Source organism: Dicentrarchus labrax, unplaced genomic scaffold, assembly GCF_905237075.1.
Source record: "Dicentrarchus labrax unplaced genomic scaffold, dlabrax2021, whole genome shotgun sequence".
NCBI lineage: Eukaryota > Metazoa > Chordata > Actinopteri > Moronidae > Dicentrarchus > Dicentrarchus labrax.
The window spans coordinates 2,824,768-2,838,082 of NW_026136708.1; the positions used below are offsets into that span (position 1 = coordinate 2,824,768).

General features: G+C 49.6%; 13 non-coding genes across 13 annotated transcripts; 9 read left to right on the forward strand and 4 right to left on the reverse strand.

Moving 5' to 3' along the window:
• Positions 1-1,096: 1,096 nt before the first annotated feature.
• On the forward strand, positions 1,097-1,169 carry trnav-aac (transfer RNA valine (anticodon AAC)). The gene has a single exon. It is a non-coding gene; the product is annotated as a tRNA-Val (tRNA).
• Positions 1,170-2,753: 1,584 nt separating this feature from the next.
• trnav-aac (transfer RNA valine (anticodon AAC)) lies at positions 2,754-2,826 on the forward strand. The gene has a single exon. It is a non-coding gene; the product is annotated as a tRNA-Val (tRNA).
• A 1,025-nt stretch (positions 2,827-3,851) lies between these two features.
• On the reverse strand, positions 3,852-3,923 carry trnad-guc (transfer RNA aspartic acid (anticodon GUC)). Its single transcript has one exon. It is a non-coding gene; the product is annotated as a tRNA-Asp (tRNA).
• Positions 3,924-5,118: 1,195 nt separating this feature from the next.
• Positions 5,119-5,191, forward strand: trnav-aac (transfer RNA valine (anticodon AAC)). The gene has a single exon. It is a non-coding gene; the product is annotated as a tRNA-Val (tRNA).
• Positions 5,192-5,940: 749 nt separating this feature from the next.
• On the forward strand, positions 5,941-6,013 carry trnav-cac (transfer RNA valine (anticodon CAC)). The gene has a single exon. It is a non-coding gene; the product is annotated as a tRNA-Val (tRNA).
• A 534-nt stretch (positions 6,014-6,547) lies between these two features.
• trnad-guc (transfer RNA aspartic acid (anticodon GUC)) lies at positions 6,548-6,619 on the reverse strand. Its single transcript has one exon. It is a non-coding gene; the product is annotated as a tRNA-Asp (tRNA).
• Positions 6,620-7,814: 1,195 nt separating this feature from the next.
• On the forward strand, positions 7,815-7,887 carry trnav-aac (transfer RNA valine (anticodon AAC)). The gene has a single exon. It is a non-coding gene; the product is annotated as a tRNA-Val (tRNA).
• Positions 7,888-8,635: 748 nt separating this feature from the next.
• trnav-cac (transfer RNA valine (anticodon CAC)) lies at positions 8,636-8,708 on the forward strand. Its single transcript has one exon. It is a non-coding gene; the product is annotated as a tRNA-Val (tRNA).
• A 210-nt stretch (positions 8,709-8,918) lies between these two features.
• Positions 8,919-8,990, reverse strand: trnad-guc (transfer RNA aspartic acid (anticodon GUC)). The gene has a single exon. It is a non-coding gene; the product is annotated as a tRNA-Asp (tRNA).
• Positions 8,991-10,186: 1,196 nt separating this feature from the next.
• On the forward strand, positions 10,187-10,259 carry trnav-aac (transfer RNA valine (anticodon AAC)). The gene has a single exon. It is a non-coding gene; the product is annotated as a tRNA-Val (tRNA).
• Positions 10,260-11,008: 749 nt separating this feature from the next.
• trnav-cac (transfer RNA valine (anticodon CAC)) lies at positions 11,009-11,081 on the forward strand. Its single transcript has one exon. It is a non-coding gene; the product is annotated as a tRNA-Val (tRNA).
• Positions 11,082-11,290: 209 nt separating this feature from the next.
• trnad-guc (transfer RNA aspartic acid (anticodon GUC)) lies at positions 11,291-11,362 on the reverse strand. The gene has a single exon. It is a non-coding gene; the product is annotated as a tRNA-Asp (tRNA).
• A 1,078-nt stretch (positions 11,363-12,440) lies between these two features.
• On the forward strand, positions 12,441-12,513 carry trnav-aac (transfer RNA valine (anticodon AAC)). The gene has a single exon. It is a non-coding gene; the product is annotated as a tRNA-Val (tRNA).
• The last annotated feature ends 802 nt before the right edge of the window (positions 12,514-13,315 follow it).

The following is a 13,315-nucleotide window of genomic DNA, read 5'->3' on the forward strand; positions in this document are numbered from 1 at the left end:
TGACACGTTTTTGCTGATTTTCAGCTGGCGTTCTCAGCTCTCACTAGAGGTGCGCTCTTCCTGAAATCCCCAACCATCTCCACTGTCTTTCGAGCGTGGAGCTCCAAGTTGTTCTGTCCGCAGCCGGTCACCAGATGGTCAAGCTCCCACCTGTAGGCGGCCTCATCCCCACCACAGGTGAGCCCAATGAGGGTGGTGTCGTCCGCAAACTTCAGACAATTGGACGGATTGATGACTGGAGGTGGCAGCTGTTGGTGTACTGGCAGAGGAGCGGAGGGGAAAGGACGCAGCCTCGAGGGAAAGCGCTAATGACGGATGGAGTCTAGGAGGATGGTGTAAGAACTGTCGCTTTGTCTTTCAAATCCACAGCAGAACTCATTCAGGTCGTTTGCCTGGCGCAAGTCGTTAGCGGGTTGGGTTTTTTTTTAGGTTTGCACTCGGTGATCCGTCTGAGACCTCTCCAGACATGTTCTCCTCTCTGGTCGGGCATTTCACAAGCCGTCTGTGTTTGGGGACTTCATGGATTGGGTTACCTTTGTCAAAGTCGCAGAGGACGATGACTGCCGAGTCCGGGTTTCTCCGCTCCGTAGACAATATCTTCTAGACAAGCTTGCGCTGTGCATCCTGCACGTTGGGCTGCGGTGGAACGTATGCACAGACCAGCACAAAGGACGCAAACTCACGGGGGAAGTAGAGAGCTTCGATCCAGCCACTTCAGCAACCAGTGATGGGTTGCTGCTATCGATGGGTAGAAAGTCTTAACAAAAAACACACCCTTACCCTGTAAAATTAACAGGTTTTCTGGCGTTAGAAAGGTTTTCAGTTCAGTGTACAGTTGATTTTAACTGCGCACGTGCACATGCACGGGCCAGAGCTGCCAGTGGTTCCCGTAGTTTAGTGGTGATCACGTTCGCCTAACACAGCATTTACTGTCACTCAAATCCATGAAAGGGGAACTTTTTTCTGAATCCAGTTGAAAATGTCTCATCCCATCTCTCCAGGTCAAAAACGAACACATCGCCCAGAATTTGAAAAGCTTGCATATGAGCAGGCTGGTGCTTCGGCGCGCGAGTCTGCGTGAGAGCTGCCTTTGCCCGTTTCCGTAGTGTAGTGGTTATCACGTTCGCCTAACACGCGAAAGGTCCCCGGTTCGAAACCGGGCGGAAACTGCCACCTTTATCTGGTGTTTACACTGAATCAAAAGCCAACTTCTAAGTAAACCAGGCAAAAATGAAACTGTACGAAATGCTAGAAAACAACAGGAGGAAAAGTGAGCCCTGTGCCCGCTATAAAATTAAGCTTGACAATTGAGACTACAGGCAGGATAGTCAAAATCAGACTATACTCCGTCAAATAAGCAGACGGACGCTAAAAGGGGCAAAGTCAAGGTCACCATACCCTCAGCATGACGCAAGCGCACGCTTCCTGCACCTGTGCTGCTTTGCGTTTTTTTCGCTATAAGATCGGCAGGCGGTAGAAAAGTAATCTCTCCCCGTCAGGGAATCGAACCCCGGTCTTCCGCGTGACAGGCTGAGCTGTCCACTATACTAACGAGGACTGGCGCGTTGCCAGGTTTGGCGTGTCGACGCTGTGGTGGCCCTGTTCCCGGCGTTTGCAGGGAAGAGGCATACAGGGAGGCATTGAAGCTGAAGGACGGTGACACGTTTTTGCTGATTTTCAGCTGGCGTTCTCAGCTCTCACTAGAGGTGCGCTCTTCCTGAAATCCCCAACCATCTCCACTGTCTTTCGAGCGTGGAGCTCCAAGTTGTTCTGTCCGCAGCCGGTCACCAGATGGTCAAGCTCCCACCTGTAGGCGGCCTCATCCCCACCACAGGTGAGCCCAATGAGGGTGGTGTCGTCCGCAAACTTCAGACAATTGGACGGATTGATGACTGGAGGTGGCAGCTGTTGGTGTACTGGCAGAGGAGCGGAGGGGAAAGGACGCAGCCTCGAGGGAAAGCGCTAATGACGGATGGAGTCTAGGAGGATGGTGTAAGAACTGTCGCTTTGTCTTTCAAATCCACAGCAGAACTCATTCAGGTCGTTTGCCTGGCGCAAGTCGTTAGCGGGTTGGGTTTTTTTTTAGGTTTGCACTCGGTGATCCGTCTGAGACCTCTCCAGACATGTTCTCCTCTCTGGTCGGGCATTTCACAAGCCGTCTGTGTTTGGGGACTTCATGGATTGGGTTACCTTTGTCAAAGTCGCAGAGGACGATGACTGCCGAGTCCGGGTTTCTCCGCTCCGTAGACAATATCTTCTAGACAAGCTTGCGCTGTGCATCCTGCACGTTGGGCTGCGGTGGAACGTATGCACAGACCAGCACAAAGGACGCAAACTCACGGGGGAAGTAGAGAGCTTCGATCCAGCCACTTCAGCAACCAGTGATGGGTTGCTGCTATCGATGGGTAGAAAGTCTTAACAAAAAACACACCCTTACCCTGTAAAATTAACAGGTTTTCTGGCGTTAGAAAGGTTTTCAGTTCAGTGTACAGTTGATTTTAACTGCGCACGTGCACATGCACGGGCCAGAGCTGCCAGTGGTTCCCGTAGTTTAGTGGTGATCACGTTCGCCTAACACAGCATTTACTGTCACTCAAATCCATGAAAGGGGAACTTTTTTCTGAATCCAGTTGAAAATGTCTCATCCCATCTCTCCAGGTCAAAAACGAACACATCGTCCAGAATTTGAAAAGCTTGCATATGAGCAGGCTGGTGCTTCGGCGCGCGAGTCTGCGTGAGAGCTGCCTTTGCCCGTTTCCGTAGTGTAGTGGTCATCACGTTCGCCTAACACGCGAAAGGTCCCCGGTTCGAAACCGGGCGGAAACTGCCACCTTTATTGGTGTTTACACTGAATCAAAAAGCCAACTTCTAAGTAAACCAGGCAAAAATGAAACTGTACGAAATGCTAGAAAACAACAGGAGGAAAAGTAGAGCCCTGTGCCCGCTATAAAATTAAGCTTGACAATTGAGACTACAGGCAGGGACTGGCCGCTTCTCCCCTACAGTGAGGCCTTTAGTCACTCTTCCTAGCTCTACTTCACTTTGACTTGGAGCACATTGCCTGTTTCTGCTTCGAAGATGTTCTTTCTTTTTTCCTTCTGCTCACCTGCTGAAGGCTTCTTTGTTGTTGCTGCTGTTGCTTTCACTCTGGTAAAGGCAGGGCTGGAACCAAGCTAGAGTCAACCTTTCTCGACAAACGGCTAGCTTGACCATCGAGGACTGTTTCTAATATAATAGTCATTCATGGTTCCTGTGCCTACAGGATTTACTGTCACTCAAATCCATTAAACGGGAACTTTTTGCTTAATCCAGTTTAAAATGTCTCATCCCATCTCTCCAGGTCAAAAACGAACCCGTTGTCCAGAATTTGAAAAGCTTGCATTTGAGCAGGCTGGTGAATCGACGCAGGCGTCTACGCGAGAGCTGCTTTGCTCGTTTCCGTAGTGTAGTGGTTATCACAATCTCCACACGCGAAAGGTCAAAAACAACACATCATCCAGAATTTGAAAAGCTTGCATATGAGCAGGCTGGTGCGTCGGCGCGCCAGTCTGCGCGAGAGCTGCCTTGCCCGTTTCCGTAGTGTAGTGGTTATCACGTTCGCTCACACGCGAAAGGTCCCCGGTTCGAAACCGGGCGGAAACAGTCTTCTCTGCTCTTTAATCTGAGTATTGGAATCAAACACTACTCAGTATCAAAATCAGACTATACTCCGTCAAATAAGCAGACGGACGCTAAAAGGGGCAAAGTCAAGGTCACCATACCCTCAGCATGACGCAAGCGCACGCTTCCTGCACCTGTGCTGCTTTGCGTTTTTTTCGCTATAAGATCGGCAGGCGGTAGAAAAGTAATCTCTCCCCGTCAGGGAATCGAACCCCGGTCTTCCGCGTGACAGGCGGAGATACTGTCCACTATACTAACGAGGACTGGCGCGTTGCCAGGTTTGGCGTGTCGACGCAGTGGTGGCCCTGTTCCCGGCGTTTGCAGGGAAGAGGCATACAGGGAGGCATTGAAGCTGAAGGACGGTGACACGTTTTTGCTGATTTTCAGCTGGCGTTCTCAGCTCTCACTAGAGGTGCGCTCTTCCTGAAATCCCCAACCATCTCCACTGTCTTTCGAGCGTGGAGCTCCAAGTTGTTCTGTCCGCAGCCGGTCACCAGATGGTCAAGCTCCCACCTGTAGGCGGCCTCATCCCCACCACAGGTGAGCCCAATGAGGGTGGTGTCGTCCGCAAACTTCAGACAATTGGACGGATTGATGACTGGAGGTGGCAGCTGTTGGTGTACTGGCAGAGGAGCGGAGGGGAAAGGACGCAGCCTCGAGGGAAAGCGCTAATGACGGATGGAGTCTAGGAGGATGGTGTAAGAACTGTCGCTTTGTCTTTCAAATCCACAGCAGAACTCATTCAGGTCGTTTGCCTGGCGCAAGTCGTTAGCGGGTTGGGTTTTTTTTTAGGTTTGCACTCGGTGATCCGTCTGAGACCTCTCCAGACATGTTCTCCTCTCTGGTCGGGCATTTCACAAGCCGTCTGTGTTTGGGGACTTCATGGATTGGGTTACCTTTGTCAAAGTCGCAGAGGACGATGACTGCCGAGTCCGGGTTTCTCCGCTCCGTAGACAATATCTTCTAGACAAGCTTGCGCTGTGCATCCTGCACGTTGGGCTGCGGTGGAACGTATGCACAGACCAGCACAAAGGACGCAAACTCACGGGGAAGTAGAGAGCTTCGATCCAGCCACTTCAGCAACCAGTGATGGGTTGCTGCTATCGATGGGTAGAAAGTCTTAACAAAAAACACACCCTTACCCTGTAAAATTAACAGGTTTTCTGGCGTTAGAAAGGTTTTCAGTTCAGTGTACAGTTGATTTTAACTGCGCACGTGCACATGCACGGGCCAGAGCTGCCAGTGGTTCCCGTAGTTTAGTGGTGATCACGTTCGCCTAACACAGCATTTACTGTCACTCAAATCCATGAAAGGGGAACTTTTTTCTGAATCCAGTTGAAAATGTCTCATCCCATCTCTCCAGGTCAAAAACGAACACATCGTCCAGAATTTGAAAAGCTTGCATATGAGCAGGCTGGTGCTTCGGCGCGCGAGTCTGCGTGAGAGCTGCCTTTGCCCGTTTCCGTAGTGTAGTGGTCATCACGTTCGCCTAACACGCGAAAGGTCCCCGGTTCGAAACCGGGCGGAAACTGCCACCTTTATTGGTGTTTACACTGAATCAAAAAGCCAACTTCTAAGTAAACCAGGCAAAAATGAAACTGTACGAAATGCTAGAAAACAACAGGAGGAAAAGTAGAGCCCTGTGCCCGCGATAAAATTAAGCTTGACAATTGAGACTACAGGCAGGGACTGGCCGCTTCTCCCCTACAGTGAGGCCTTTAGTCACTCTTCCTAGCTCTACTTCACTTTGACTTGGAGCACATTGCCTGTTTCTGCTTCGAAGATGTTCTTTCTTTTTTCCTTCTGCTCACCTGCTGAAGGCTTCTTTGTTGTTGCTGCTGTTGCTTTCACTCTGGTAAAGGCAGGGCTGGAACCAAGCTAGAGTCAACCTTTCTCGACAAACGGCTAGCTTGACCATCGAGGACTGTTTCTAATATAATAGTCATTCATGGTTCCTGTGCCTACAGGATTTACTGTCACTCAAATCCATTAAACGGGAACTTTTTGCTTAATCCAGTTTAAAATGTCTCATCCCATCTCTCCAGGTCAAAAACTAACCCGTTGTCCAGAATTTGAAAAGCTTGCATTTGAGCAGGCTGGTGAATCGACGCAGGCGTCTACGCGAGAGCTGCTTTTGCTCGTTTCCGTAGTGTAGTGGTTATCACATTCGCTTCACACGCGAAAGGTCAAAAACGAACACATCACCCAGAATTTGAAAAGCTTGCATATGAGCAGGCTGGTGCGTCGGCGCGCCAGTCTGCGCGAGAGCTGCCTTTGCCCGTTTCCGTAGTGTAGTGGTTATCACGTTCGCTTCACACGCGAAAGGTCCCCGGTTCGAAACCGGGCAGAAACAGTCTTCTCTGCTCTTTAATCTGAGTATTGGAAACAAACTCTACACAGTATCAAAATCAGTTTCTGTTTCTGCTTCGAAGATGTTTTTTTTTTTTTTTTTTTTTTTTTTTTTTTTTTTTTTTTTTAAAAAAAAAAAAATTTTAAACCAGCTAAACGGCTAGCTTGACCATCGAGGACTGTTTCTAATATAATAGTCATTCATGGTTCCTGTGCCTACAGGATTTACTGTCACTCAAATCCATTAAACGGGAACTTTTGCTTATTCTTATCCAGTTTCCCATCTCTCCCCCCCCAGGTCAAAAACCAACCCCCAAAAAAAATTTTTTCAAAATTTGAAAAGCTTGCATTTGAGTATCAAAATCAGACATTTGAGTATCAAAATCAGACTATACTCCGTCAAATAAGCAGACGGACGCTAAAAGGGGCAAAGTCAAGGTCACCATACCCTCAGCATGACGCAAGCGCACGCTTCCTGCACCTGTGCTGCTTTGCGTTTTTTTCGCTATAAGATCGGCAGGCGGTAGAAAAGTAATCTCTCCCCGTCAGGGAATCGAACCCCGGTCTTCCGCGTGACAGGCGGAGATACTGTCCACTATACTAACGAGGACTGGCGCGTTGCCAGGTTTGGCGTGTCGACGCAGTGGTGGCCCTGTTCCCGGCGTTTGCAGGGAAGAGGCATACAGGGAGGCATTGAAGCTGAAGGACGGTGACACGTTTTTGCTGATTTTCAGCTGGCGTTCTCAGCTCTCACTAGAGGTGCGCTCTTCCTGAAATCCCCAACCATCTCCACTGTCTTTCGAGCGTGGAGCTCCAAGTTGTTCTGTCCGCAGCCGGTCACCAGATGGTCAAGCTCCCACCTGTAGGCGGCCTCATCCCCACCACAGGTGAGCCCAATGAGGGTGGTGTCGTCCGCAAACTTCAGACAATTGGACGGATTGATGACTGGAGGTGGCAGCTGTTGGTGTACTGGCAGAGGAGCGGAGGGGAAAGGACGCAGCCTCGAGGGAAAGCGCTAATGACGGATGGAGTCTAGGAGGATGGTGTAAGAACTGTCGCTTTGTCTTTCAAATCCACAGCAGAACTCATTCAGGTCGTTTGCCTGGCGCAAGTCGTTAGCGGGTTGGGGTTTTTTTTTGGTTTGCACTCGGTGATCCGTCTGAGAACTCTCCAGACATGTTCTCCTCTCTGGTCGGGCATTTCACAAGCCGTCTGTGTTTGGGGACTTCATGGATTGGGTTACCTTTGTCAAAGTCGCAGAGGACGATGACTGCCGAGTCCGGGTTTCTCCGCTCCGTAGACAATATCTTCTAGACAAGCTTGCGCTGTGCATCCTGCACGTTGGGCTGCGGTGGAACGTATGCACAGACCAGCACAAAGGACGCAAACTCACGGGGAAGTAGAGAGCTTCGATCTAGCCACTTCAGCAACCAGTGATGGGTTGCTGCTATCGATGGGTAGAAAGTCTTAACAAAAAACACACCCTTACCCTGTAAAATTAACAGGTTTTCTGGCGTTAGAAAGGTTTTCAGTTCAGTGTACAGTTGATTTTAACTGCGCACGTGCACATGCACGGGCCAGAGCTGCCAGTGGTTCCCGTAGTTTAGTGGTGATCACGTTCGCCTAACACAGCATTTACTGTCACTCAAATCCATGAAAGGGGAACTTTTTTCTGAATCCAGTTGAAAATGTCTCATCCCATCTCTCCAGGTCAAAAACGAACACATCGTCCAGAATTTGAAAAGCTTGCATATGAGCAGGCTGGTGCTTCGGCGCGCGAGTCTGCGTGAGAGCTGCCTTTGCCCGTTTCCGTAGTGTAGTGGTCATCACGTTCGCCTAACACGCGAAAGGTCCCCGGTTCGAAACCGGGCAGAAACTGCCACCTTTATTGGTGTTTACACTGAATCAAAAAGCCAACTTCTAAGTAAACCAGGCAAAAATGAAACTGTACGAAATGCTAGAAAACAACAGGAGGAAAAGTAGAGCCCTGTGCCCGCTATAAAATTAAGCTTGACAATTGAGACTACAGGCAGGGACTGGCCGCTTCTCCCCTACAGTGAGGCCTTTAGTCACTCTTCCTAGCTCTACTTCACTTTGACTTGGAGCACATTGCCTGTTTCTGCTTCGAAGATGTTCTTTCTTTTTCCTTCTGCTCACCTGCTGAAGGCTTCTTTGTTGTTGCTGCTGTTGCTTTCACTCTGGTAAAGGCAGGGCTGGAACCAAGCTAGAGTCAACCTTTCTCGACAAACGGCTAGCTTGACCATCGAGGACTGTTTCTAATATAATAGTCATTCATGGTTCCTGTGCCTACAGGATTTACTGTCACTCAAATCCATTAAACGGGAACTTTTTGCTTAATCCAGTTTAAAATGTCTCATCCCATCTCTCCAGGTCAAAAACGAACCCGTTGTCCAGAATTTGAAAAGCTTGCATTTGAGCAGGCTGGTGAATCGACGCAGGCGTCTACGCGAGAGCTGCTTTTGCTCGTTTCCGTAGTGTAGTGGTTATCACATTCGCTTCACACGCGAAAGGTCAAAAACGAACACATCACCCAGAATTTGAAAAGCTTGCATATGAGCAGGCTGGTGCGTCGGCGCGCCAGTCTGCGCGAGAGCTGCCTTTGCCCGTTTCCGTAGTGTAGTGGTTATCACGTTCGCTTCACACGCGAAAGGTCCCCGGTTCGAAACCGGGCGGAAACAGTCTTCTCTGCTCTTTAATCTGAGTATTGGAATCAAACTCTACTCAGTATCAAAATCAGACTATACTCCGTCAAATAAGCAGACGGACGCTAAAAGGGGCAAAGTCAAGGTCACCATACCCTCAGCATGACGCAAGCGCACGCTTCCTGCACCTGTGCTGCTTTGCGTTTTTTTTCGCTATAAGATCGGCAGGCGGTAGAAAAGTAATCTCTCCCCGTCAGGGAATCGAACCCCGGTCTTCCACGTGACAGGCGGAGATACTGTCCACTATACTAACGGGGACTGGCGCGTTGCCAGGTTTGGCGTGTCGACGCAGTGGTGGCCCTGTTCCCGGCGTTTGCAGGGAAGAGGCATACAGGGAGGCATTGAAGCTGAAGGACGGTGACACGTTTTTGCTGATTTTCAGCTGGCGTTCTCAGCTCTCACTAGAGGTGCGCTCTTCCTGAAATCCCCAACCATCTCCACTGTCTTTCGAGCGTGGAGCTCCAAGTTGTTCTGTCCGCAGCCGGTCACCAGATGGTCAAGCTCCCACCTGTAGGCGGCCTCATCCCCACCACAGGTGAGCCCAATGAGGGTGGTGTCGTCCGCAAACTTCAGACAATTGGGCGGATTGATGACTGGAGGTGGCAGCTGTTGGTGTACTGGCAGAGGAGCGGAGGGGAAAGGACGCAGCCTCGAGGGAAAGCGCTAATGACGGATGGAGTCTAGGAGGATGGTGTAAGAACTGTCGCTTTGTCTTTCAAATCCACAGCAGAACTCATTCAGGTCGTTTGCCTGGCGCAAGTCGTTAGCGGGTTGGGTTTTTTTTTAGGTTTGCACTCGGTGATCCGTCTGAGACCTCTCCAGACATGTTCTCCTCTCTGGTCGGGCATTTCACAAGCCGTCTGTGTTTGGGGACTTCATGGATTGGGTTACCTTTGTCAAAGTCGCAGAGGACGATGACTGCCGAGTCCGGGTTTCTCCGCTCCGTAGACAATATCTTCTAGACAAGCTTGCGCTGTGCATCCTGCACGTTGGGCTGCGGTGGAACGTATGCACAGACCAGCACAAAGGACGCAAACTCACGGGGGAAGTAGAGAGCTTCGATCCAGCCACTTCAGCAACCAGTGATGGGTTGCTGCTATCGATGGGTAGAAAGTCTTAACAAAAAACACACCCTTACCCTGTAAAATTAACAGGTTTTCTGGCGTTAGAAAGGTTTTCAGTTCAGTGTACAGTTGATTTTAACTGTGCACGTGCACATGCACGGGCCAGAGCTGCCAGTGGTTCCCGTAGTTTAGTGGTGATCACGTTCGCCTAACACAGCATTTACTGTCACTCAAATCCATGAAAGGGGAACTTTTTTCTGAATCCAGTTGAAAATGTCTCATCCCATCTCTCCAGGTCAAAAACGAACACATCGTCCAGAATTTGAAAAGCTTGCATATGAGCAGGCTGGTGCTTCGGCGCGCGAGTCTGCGTGAGAGCTGCCTTTGCCCGTTTCCGTAGTGTAGTGGTCATCACGTTCACCTAACACGCGAAAGGTCCCTGGTTCGAAACCGGGCAGAAACTGCCACCTTTATTGGTGTTTACACTGAATCAAAAAGCCAACTTCTAAGTAAACCAGGCAAAAATGAAACTGTACGAAATGCTAGAAAACAACAGGAGGAAAAGTAGAGCCCTGTGCCCGCTATAAAATTAAGCTTGACAATTGAGACTACAGGCAGGGACTGGCCGCTTCTCCCCTACAGTGAGGCCTTTAGTCACTCTTCCTAGCTCTACTTCACTTTGACTTGGAGCACATTGCCTGTTTCTGCTTCGAAGATGTTCTTTCTTTTTTCCTTCTGCTCACCTGCTGAAGGCTTCTTTGTTGTTGCTGCTGTTGCTTTCACTCTGGTAAAGGCAGGGCTGGAACCAAGCTAGAGTCAACCTTTCTCGACAAACGGCTAGCTTGACCATCGAGGACTGTTTCTAATATAATAGTCATTCATGGTTCCTGTGCCTACAGGATTTACTGTCACTCAAATCCATTAAACGGGAACTTTTTGCTTAATCCAGTTTAAAATGTCTCATCCCATCTCTCCAGGTCAAAAACGAACCCGTTGTCCAGAATTTGAAAAGCTTGCATTTGAGCAGGCTGGTGAATCGACGCAGGCGTCTACGCGAGAGCTGCTTTTGCTCGTTTCCGTAGTGTAGTGGTTATCACATTCGCTTCACACGCGAAAGGTCAAAAACGAACACATCATCCAGAATTTGAAAAGCTTGCATATGAGCAGGCTGGTGCGTCGGCGCGCCAGTCTGCGCGAGAGCTGCCTTTGCCCGTTTCCGTAGTGTAGTGGTTATCACGTTCGCTTCACACGCGAAAGGTCCCCGGTTCGAAACCGGGCGGAAACAGTCTTCTCTGCTCTTTAATCTGAGTATTGGAATCAAACTCTACTCAGTATCAAAATCAGACTATACTCCGTCAAATAAGCAGACGGACGCTAAAAGGGGCAAAGTCAAGGTCACCATACCCTCAGCATGACGCAAGCGCACGCTTCCTGCACCTGTGCTGCTTTGCGTTTTTTTCGCTATAAGATCGGCAGGCGGTAGAAAAGTAATCTCTCCCCGTCAGGGAATCGAACCCCGGTCTTCCGCGTGACAGGCGGAGATACTGTCCACTATACTAACGAGGACTGGCGCGTTGCCAGGTTTGGCGTGTCGACCCAGTGGTGGCCCTGTTCCCGGCGTTTGCAGGGAAGAGGCATACAGGGAGGCATTGAAGCTGAAGGACGGTGACACGTTTTTGCTGATTTTCAGCTGGCGTTCTCAGCTCTCACTAGAGGTGCGCTCTTCCTGAAATCCCCAACCATCTCCACTGTCTTTCGAGCGTGGAGCTCCAAGTTGTTCTGTCTGCAGCCGGTCACCAGATGGTCAAGCTCCCACCTGTAGGCGGCCTCATCCCCACCACAGGTGAGCCCAATGAGGGTGGTGTCGTCCGCAAACTTCAGACAATTGGGCGGATTGATGACTGGAGGTGGCAGCTGTTGGTGTACTGGCAGAGGAGCGGAGGGGAAAGGACGGAGCCTTGGAGGGGAAGAACTGTCGTGCTTTCAAATAACAACTTGCGCTAATGTAGCGGATGGAGTTTACTCTTCTCTGAGGACGCTAACATGTTTTTGTGGATTAAGCCTGTGTTGGGGACTTCCTGGAGTCCTTTTAAATCCAAGGACGATGACTGCCGAGTCCGGGTTTCTCCGCTCCGTAGACAATATCTTCTAGACAAGCTTGCGCTGTGCATCCTGCACGTTGGGCTGCGGTGGAACGTATGCACAGACCAGCACAAAGGACGCAAACTCACAGGGGAAGTAGAGAGCTTCGATCCAGCCACTTCAGCAACCAGTGATGGGTTGCTGCTATCGATGGGTAGAAAGTCTTAACAAAAAACACACCCTTACCCTGTAAAATTAACAGGTTTTCTGGCGTTAGAAAGGTTTTCAGTTCATTGTACAGTTGATTTTAACTGCGCACGTGCACATGCACGGGCCAGAGCTGCCAGTGGTTCCCGTAGTTTAGTGGTGATCACGTTCGCCTAACACAGCATTTACTGTCACTCAAATCCATGAAAGGGGAACTTTTTTCTGAATCCAGTTGAAAATGTCTCATCCCATCTCTCCAGGTCAAAAACGAACACATCGTCCAGAATTTGAAAAGCTTGCATATGAGCAGGCTGGTGCTTCGGCGCGCGAGTCTGCGTGAGAGCTGCCTTTGCCCGTTTCCGTAGTGTAGTGGTCATCACGTTCGCCTAACACGCGAAAGGTCCCCGGTTCGAAACCGGGCGGAAACTGCCACCTTTATTGGTGTTTACACTGAATCAAAAAGCCAACTTCTAAGTAAACCAGGCAAAAATGAAACTGTACGAAATGCTAGAAAACAACAGGAGGAAAAGTAGAGCCCTGTGCCCGCTATAAAATTAACAATGTTATTAAAGCACTCTGGCAACATCTCCAGCCATTGGGGTTTGTCAGCATGCCAGTACCTCTTACAGGCTTTACAGGTGAGCCGTGAAGCCAAAAGATAGTACTGACCACTGGTGCCAATGATTACTCTGGGTCTTCCAACACCAGAAGAAGCTAACTGAGGGTTTGGACAACCATGAAGGCAGGGCAAGACAAAATTATTCCTCACCCTCTCCATGATTGCATGCTCCGGCTTCCAAATGAAGAATGGGTGGAGCCAAGGCCTTTTTAATGCACGGGCTTACCTGGGCTGAAGCCCAGGGGCCTCCCAAGTTCAGGTTCATGATGAGCTGAAAAGGTCATATTGTTTTTTAACTTGTCAGGTTTTCTGTCAATCACTCTAATCACACGTTACATGGCTGCTGATTGATCCAAATTAGGAGTGACCCACATGGCCTCATAGCCTATGGCCTGGGGGTTACCAATCAGAATGTCTATAGTTAGTTTTGGGGTGTGTCCCTCTATGATTGAGTGACATTAAGTGCAAAATGTCGGGGAGGACATTTGAGAGTGGTGCCCAGAAAAGAAAAAAACGTATTAAGAAGGAATTGCGCGAAAAAGATCTTAGAAGTCAACCAAAATAAAACATGAAGAATATCTTGAAGTTAAAAAAAGGGTAAGGTTAATGAA